The 8905-nt window shown below is 41.4% G+C and overlaps 1 pseudogene; it reads right to left on the bottom strand.

The window, feature by feature from the left end:
- Nucleotides 1–5403: 5403 nt before the first annotated feature.
- On the bottom strand, nucleotides 5404–8693 carry LOC116075915 (annotated as a pseudogene).
- Nucleotides 8694–8905: the final 212 nt, after the last annotated feature.

The raw sequence follows: 8905 nt of genomic DNA, 5'->3' as shown, positions 1-8905 counted from the left end.
GATGTGACTCCGTGGCAGAGCATTTCCCTCCGATACACTAGCATCCTCAGCACACAGAGGTGAAAGTTAGGAGGAAGTGCAAGCAACATCAAATCGTCAAAATGTGAAGTCAGAGACAAGAGGGATCGTCTACCTGGTCAGATAAAGGGAAATCTCAAAGCCCAGGTGTACACTTGAACTGAGTTTCGAAGCCTCTCTAGGAGCTGTCTACCAAAGTCGTAGGACCAACAGAAGGACTATCGCAGAGCATCACTAAGGAACTTGCTTCCAATCTTAACAGACTGACGCCAACACAGATTTCAGCCCACACAGAGGAGAGAGCAGAAGCCCTGAATATAAACGACAAGGAGACCAGTGAGGTGGGGTAAGGGGAGCGAGGAGAAGGTCCAGCCACCACCACGCTGTGGTTATTTACAGATTTTATGACCTCAAGGAAACTACTTAATCTCTCTGAGTTCCAGTTTATAATCTTACATAAACACGACGAGTTATTTTTTTCAAGTTGGTGCTGTTGCTTTGACTTATAAGGAAGAGGCATAAATCTTAGTACTTGTTACATTTTAGGTTAATGTTGATTACACTTTTTATTAAACTCCATAGCAAGGATATCACAGTGCTTCCTTGTATGTAGATAAATTTTCTCTTTTAAGATTGTTCTGCATCTCACATCTAAATTCTCCTTTCTAAAATTAACTCTGGGATCTAGAGACCAGAATAACAGAAGCCTCACACTACATGTTTCCAGGAGCAAGCTACTGAAAAAAAAAAAAAAAAAAAGCTAAATATAGAGAATGCTAATGGGAGGGAAATGGAAAATTATGGGCATGTGGGAATATTATGGCTATAAAATTTTAAAGAAATCCTGATGTAAAACTGCAAGTGACAAATTTTCCTATAAAGCATAATTGAGTTTGATTCAAAAAGAAACCTCTGGAATTCTGGGTTTGAAAGACTTTCATATTATGGCTCATTAATTCCAGTTCTTGCTGGACCATCTCCACCAGTCCTCACCCTGGAGACCTTTCCTTATCTAAACAATCATTTCCATTTCAAAGAAGCCCCTCACTGACTCTTTTTGTAACAACTGAGCCATAATAGTGTGGTTCCTATGGTTACCAAGAATTCTAATTTCATTTCCTCATTATGCATTTTATCTTGAAAGATTGCGCAGGGTTCCCAAACAGGGCCACTCTTTCAGCCACATGCTTTTCTTGCTACTATTTTTTTTTTCTGCAAGTTTCTCATATCCAATCCTGATCGAAACGTCCTGTTTTGTTCCTACTTTTTATTTAAAATCACATGCCCCATCTCTATCCTTATGACATTTCTGGATAAGAGATTCGAGGCAATGAAGCAGAGCTAAGGAGTAGGTGTTAGACCCAAGTTAGAACTGCCTCCTCCTTTCTGAGGCCCAAGGTTTAGCTCCATAAATATGGAGATAAGGGAAGACTCAAGATGGAAGCTGCAGGACTGGGCCTTTGGACTAATTTATTAGAATTTCTCAACAACAAACAGATTTGGGTTCTCATAGGTCTAGAATGTGGATTTTCTACAAATCAGAATCATATGTCATAGTCCATAGATGAGCTTCAGAAAGGGCAATCAACATGCGATGTGTGTGTGTGTGTGTGTGTGTGTGTGTGTGTGTGTGTGTGTTTGTATAGTCTGTCCTATCTCATTTCATTGTTAATAATACATGATCCTTTTGTTTTAATCTCTGCCAAGAGTCACTGTTTTGGAGTGGTTGAAAGGGAACAGGTTAGGAAGGATCCATTGAGTTGTGATACTTTTGACCTAGAAGTTGACCTAGAAGTAGTTGCTTGACTTCTAGAAGGTACCTCTTCTAGCCTAACCCGTGTCTCCTCTCTCAAAGGTAAAAAAAAAAAAAAACCTTGACTTAGGACAGATTCAGTGTTTTTGATGTCAGCAAGCTCGGCCCTCACGTTACTCCATTGCTAGTATGTATCTAACTGTCCTCCTCCTGAGTAAACTTGGTACCATGTTTTTGCTTTGCAGGCTCCAGACTCCAGAAATCTGATGCTGTCATTTCATCCTCTGTCCTCAGATTCCTTGTCAATTTCTGTCTTTTTTTCATATTGCCAGTTTCATCTTAGTGACGTGTGGGAAGGAAATAAAGATCGAAACATATGTTCTCAGGCTTAACAGATTTTTCCTCCCCTTTGGTTTTGTTTTAGTTTAGCATTTGCTTAATAGAACATTGAAATTTGAAAGGATTTGAAAAAATCAAACAAAATTCCATTACTTAAGTGTAACTCTTTAATAAAATATTTTTCAAATGTTTATGTATTTTGTGGTGGCTTACTCGTGACCCATGCACCCATGTCTACTTTACAATTTAACCTCATAGATTTTTTTATGGCTGTATGTTGATATCACATGAATGTCTCACACTATTATTTATAATATTCAAATCAAATAATCTTCACTTGGTAGTCTTCCTTAACTAGTTTCCTAAATGAATAATCCTTAGAGGAATGATTAGATCCAAGGAGAAGGATATTTTCATAGATCCTGTAGCATCTTTCTCTGAAGATTTTCAAAAGCATTGCATGCCAAAACATTTAACGTCACCCATCAATGAAGAATTGACACTAATATTAGTGTTGCTGTACCTCTCTTTCCTCCTTCTTCTCCTTCTCCTCTCCCTCCTCCTCATCCTTTTCCCCCTCCTCTTTCCTCTCCTCCTCATCCTTTGCATACATCACACACACACACACACACACACACACACACACACACACACATTCTTAGGATAACTAGTATATAAGAGTAAATCTACAGTCTAGCCTACTAGTACAAGACTATAATACTAGCTACTCAAGAGGCTGAAACAGGAGAAACAATAAATTCAAAGCCAGCCCTGTCTCCAAAGGAAAAAAAAATCACAAAATAAAATAAAATGGCTGGAGATGTAGCTTAGTGACAGCACACTTGCCTGGTATTCAGGAGGCCTTGAGTTTGTTTCCCAGTACCATGAAAAATAAGTAGGTTTATCGATACAAGTACCCATAGATTCCTTGTCCCCAGCCTCACCCCCATCCCCAACACAGGGATTTTCTGTGTAGTCCTGACTGTCCTCGAACTCACTATGCATCCCAAGACTGACCTCAAACTCAGATCCGCCTACCTCTGCCTGCTGAGTGATAGGATTAAAGGCATATGCCACTACCACTCAGCAAAGGTTTTTCTTTTCTTTTTTACTTTTCTTTTCTTTCTTCTCCTTGCCTTTCCTCTCCTTTTATCTTTTCTTTTCTCCCTCAATAGGTTCTTCAGTGAAGCATCTAATCTAGTTTTGCCAGAACAAAGCTCATCCGTGCTTCCACTCAGCTTTTAGTATATAAAATTTAAGTGTAAGGAATACACAGAGAATAGGAGAGATCTAAGGGAAAGCTGTAACACGAAGATCAGCAACCAGAAACAGACTGTAAATGAGACTAGGAATGAAGAGATATAGTAGAGATTAAAAAAAAAAAATTCATCCCTAAATAACCTAACACCCTCAGGGAAGTGAGACCAAAATATTGCCAATATTGAACAAAAGGCAATATACCATTAAAATAAGATGAAAAGGCCACTTTTGCTAAAAAGGATTGACTCCTTCTTAGACCCAGAAGGAAACTAAAAGATGGATGGTACTCTGGCATTGCTGCCTCTTTTTTTTGTCTATACTTCAACTGAAGGTACTGAGGTAAGTAATTATCCTTAGTCTTTCCTCTTGAGCCCTACTGAATTCAAGAATAAAACCACAGGAGGGAATTACCACCTTCCCTAAGTTCAAGATAACTATCCATACGAATTAGGCTGTTGATGATTTAGTAACTTATCACATTATCTTGTAGAATGAGCACCTTGCAGAACCAGACCTAAGACAGGGAAGGGCCAGTGATGGGCAGGACCACACCTGGACCACAATTACTTAGTTATGTTTACCTCTTGTTCTCCGTTTCAACCTGAACCCTATGATAGTATCCCCAAAAAATGGACTTCGGGAAGTCTCTGAATGGCTCTCTGTGTTCTCTGTCCCACCCTGCATTCACATTGAATACATCTTTCTCTGCTTTTCACTTTTCTCTTTAGTATGTCAGGACAGGTAGCTAAGTCTGGTTTCCTGGATCTCCTAGCGAAAACATTTTTATGCTATATACCACAGTAACACTGTTTTAAATACATCATTAAGGATATAGGAAGAGTCAGGTGGTGGTGGAGCACACCTTTAATCCCAGCACTTGGGAGGCAGAGGCAGGCAGATTTCTGAGTTTGAGGCCAGCCTGGTCTACAAAGTGAGTTCCAGGATAGCCAGGACTATATGGAGAAACCCTGTCTTGAAATAAATAAATAAATAAATAAATAAATAAATAAATAAATAAATAAATAAAAGGATATAGGGAGATATAAGGATATAGGTGGTGGAGGCACACACCTTTGATCTCAGCACTTGGGAGGCAGAAGCAGGAGGATCTCTGTGAGTTCAAGGCCAGCCAAGGCTACACAAACAGAAACTCTGTCTCAATATATAAACACATACACATATACATATATACATATGCATACAATATACATATATACACGGAGAGGTCTTGAAGTTAAAAAGATATCAGAAATGTAAAATGTATTAGAAAGGCTAGGGATAAAACAACCCATATGAAGTTTAAAAGTCAAGAAAAACAGAACAGGATGCTAATGTGAAACCAACAGAAATATCAGATAAGAAGAGAAAACAACAAAATAATCTACTGACGTTTCTAAGAACTGAGCTTGCACCTACTCACCAACTTCTCCACAGAATGAGTAACCAAAATCCACATCAAGCCCAAGATCATGAACTTCTCAAATGCAAAGAGTGGAAAGATTTTAAGCCTTCCACATCACAAAGAAAAACAGATCATATATTTAAAACCAAGAGTCAAATAGTAATATAATAATAATAATAATACTTGGGTTTTCAATGGCAATTCAAGTGGTTACAAAATACTTTTAAAAGTCAAAGAAATGCTGATTGTCAGTTTTGAACTCTACCCAGGCTGCCTAAAAGAATTAGAGTAGGGCCAGAGAAACGGCTCAGTGGGTAAAGGCACTTGCCCTGCAAGTCTGGTGACCTGGGTTCCATCCTCAGAATTTATGAAGCCAGATGGGTTTATGTGTGTCTATAATCCCACCATTTCTACAGGACAATAAGAGACATACATGGGAATCTTTCAACAGTTTTAGTACTAGTCAGCCTATGGGGTATGACGCACAACAGTTTAAAAAAAAAATGGAGAGACTCTGCTTCCAACAAGGTAGGAGAAACTCCCTCCTTCTCGCTGCTGCCATCTGACCTCCACAGCTGGCATAAGCATATGCGTGCACACACACGGGGTCAACTAATAAAATGTATTATTTCTTCATGGAGAATATTTTTTATTTTTTTATATTCTTCTTGCATACTCTAAATGTACAACGTGGGTTTCATGTCTTCAAAAACACTTGTGGGACTGTTCAGTGTATCAGAGATCTTTGGAAACGTTATCTTAGGTTTCAGCTAAGCGAGTCACAGAGATTGGTCATATACTACTATGAAATTTTAGGTGATCCAGTTATTATTATTCAACAGTTACTAGAAAGGCTTTGAGAACACCTGACATACAGCCTGGGGGGTGGGGGGAGAAGAGCAAAGGCTACTGAAACAAGATTTCCATAACATGACTCTATGTACAATATCAGAATTCTTTTCCAGACAGTACACATATGTTCAAATCATTATGTTGAGGGCACTCTAATATAAATGCACTCACTAATTTTCATCCTTTCTCTTTGGCTCACAAATGCATGAAAATGCCATAAACAGTATCCAGAACTTACTCCATTAATATATAAATAAGTACATTACAAATGGGAAGAAAATATAAGGTGTCTCTTTAACATGGTATATATTTGAATATAAATAAGCAAGTATCTCACTGATGCACAATTAAATCATTATATGCACTTCCCCCTGCCCAAAGATAGACAATGGTAATATATACAGTTTACAAAGATTAATCACCAAAACACAGCAACAGCACAACTGTGATAAAGACTCTGCTACTATGCCCCCTAGCAGGGTACTAACAGGGAGGGTGTGACATTTGTCATCTACTGGTACTTTCTGTCATCCATCATCCCTTCATGTGGGAACAGCTCTAGCAGAGAGGTAAGCTCCCACCAACAGCCTTTCCCTGGGTCCCTAGGACACTGCAGTGGGGGTACCATCTGCTCTGCAGTTGCTTGTGAGATGGTTAGCCTCTTAGTAATTGCTGGGGGTAAGGCCAATACCCCGGGGAGGAGCAACATGCTATGGTCTAGGATTAAGCTACATTCACTATACATACACGTACATAGAGAGAGAGGTATGTATAACTGTACATATATACTGTGTTTCTAATGAGCATTTTTTAAAAGAACATTGTTTCCCGCTAACTCTAATAAACAAGCTTATGTGAGATATGGCAAATATTCTTTAAGAGATTATAATTTCCTTCAATGAAATGGCCTAGGTGTGTCAGCTACTGACAGCTGCGTTCTAGGTTTGCCAGAGAGGCAAGAACATGGCCAGTGATTCTGGTTCTGCAAAGGGAGATTACAGATCCTGGCCCAACCTCTCTATTTCGCCAATGAGGAAATCGATGTCAGACTGGGTGGTGGCTGGGTTGGAGATGACCATCCGGAAGAAGTTGACCTTGTCCCCTTGAGACTGGTAGCCCACCATGGTTGTTCCTGAGTCCATCATCAGGGCTTTGATCTTGGGAGCCACTCGGTGTAGTTTTTCTCGTCGCTCACGGCTATCCGGAACCCCTCGGAGGCTTTCCGGAATGTACCAGAAACAAACATTTGTGTGCTCAGGCTCACCATCGAAAACCATCTCAAACTCCTCTCTGTTTTTAATCTTGGCATAGAGGTATTCAGCCAACTCCAGGCACTTATTGATCTGATTTTCAAATCCCACAGTGCCCTTTGCTTTCCACATCAGCCAGAACTTGAAGATGTCCACGTGGCGGCCACACTGAATCGCCTTGTCCCCGGTATCGTAGGAGATGTCATACTGCTTGTCTGGCTGGAAGAGGTAGCCTGCACACATCTGGTTGCATCCTTGGAGTATACCCTTTTCCTTGACCAGAATAGCAGAGCACTGGAGCGGCACTCCCATCATCTTGTGAGGATTCCAGGTGACTGAATCGGCCCTTTCTATGCCACGGAATTTGTGGCGGTGCTTCCGGGACATGAGCAGTCCACCACCCCAGGCAGCATCCACATGCAGCCAAAGGTTGTGTTTCTCACAAATGTCCGCAATCTCCTGTATTGGATCAAAAGCTCCATAAACGGTCGTGCCTGCGGTTGCATTGACATAAAGGGGAATGTGTCCCTTTTGTTTGGCATCAAGAATTTTTGCCTCTAAATCAGCCGGAATGATCTTCCCCCTTTCATTGCACTTTATCAAAATCACATTGTCGGTCCCAAAGCCAAGTGCAGCCCCGGCTTTCTTTATGGAGTAGTGACTGTATTCTGAGGTGAAGAGGATCAGTTTGGACACAGCCACCATGCCTTCTGTCTTGACTTCTGGAAAGTACTTGTACCGAGCAGCCATGATGCTGTACATGTTGGATATGGCTCCCCCAGGAGAAAATATCCCATCACCATCTTTATTTGACCATCCAATGATCTCTCTCATCTTCTTAAGTGTAATCTGTTCCATGAGAACAAACACGGGTGCAATTTCATATGTAAACATATTGGTATTAGCAGTTGATGTCAGCCATTCACCAGCTAAACCAATGATATCTAAACCAGTAGAGAGCTGGTTGAAAAATCGAGGGTGACCTGTACGAACCCCGTACTTCAGGGTGTCTCTACAGTCAACCAGAATCTGCTCCAGAGACTCGGGGTGGTCAGACAGCTCCAAATTTAAGCCTTTGATGCCTTCCAGCAACTGGTGTGGATGGTGGAAGTCCAAAACCTTGGTGGAGCGATCAAAGGTCTTGCGGACATAGTTGAGAAGTATGTCCACCACCTCCAGCAAGAACTGCACAGTTTGCTCCTCCCCATTCTTAGCTGGAAGCAGATCTTGAGCAAACAGATTGGAGAAGTTGGTCTCTGTGTGCCAGAAGCGGGCACCCAGGTCACTGTTTTCATAGGAAAACAGGTTTGAATGCCTCTCCCTGAAGGCACTCACAAGACGACTCTTCTCTTCCAGGCTATTGGTCCTCTGCAAGAAGCCACAGATCTTCAGGCCCAGTTTTCTGATGCATCCACACCAAGTATCATACTTTGTAGGGTGCAGGTTGGTAGTATTAGGATCTGCTCCCAGGTTCGAGGAGGTTGCAGGCGAAGGAGTAGAAGATGCCATCGGCTCGGTGGTCTTGGGGTCTCTACTGTTCGTTCAAGGCTCCCCCGCGGACTGGGTGCAGGAACAGACTCGGTTCAGCGACAGTGAAGCTGGACCCTCCAGTGATTGCTCCTGGAAGAGTCCCCTGCTGGGCTCGGCTCTGCTATAGGCTCATGCGATGGGTGTCACCCCAGGGCTGCTTCCTTGCTTGCAGGATCCCTGGTCCAGCACTCAGAGTATTATTTCTTTTTTTAAAAGAGTAAAAGGAAAAGAAAAAGATTTCAAACACAGAAGACCTCAAAAAAGAGTTGTGTCACCCACGGTCCCTTCCTCTAGCTGATGGAGAGAGTAAATCAAGAAAGAGGAACAAGATAACAGGAACCTACAAAGACCATCTCCAGTGTGGCAGGGACTTAAGGGGATTTCCATGATGACATGGTAGAGACTCCAAGGACACAAAAGGATGGGATTCACTTTGGTAGCAGGAAACATACTGATGCTTTCACGGGAATCCATGGTAATCTTACAGAGATTACACAATGT

This window comes from Mastomys coucha, unplaced genomic scaffold (assembly GCF_008632895.1).
Source record: "Mastomys coucha isolate ucsf_1 unplaced genomic scaffold, UCSF_Mcou_1 pScaffold4, whole genome shotgun sequence".
Classification (NCBI taxonomy): Eukaryota; Metazoa; Chordata; class Mammalia; order Rodentia; family Muridae; genus Mastomys; species Mastomys coucha.
This window is presented reverse-complemented; position numbering and strand designations above follow the sequence as displayed.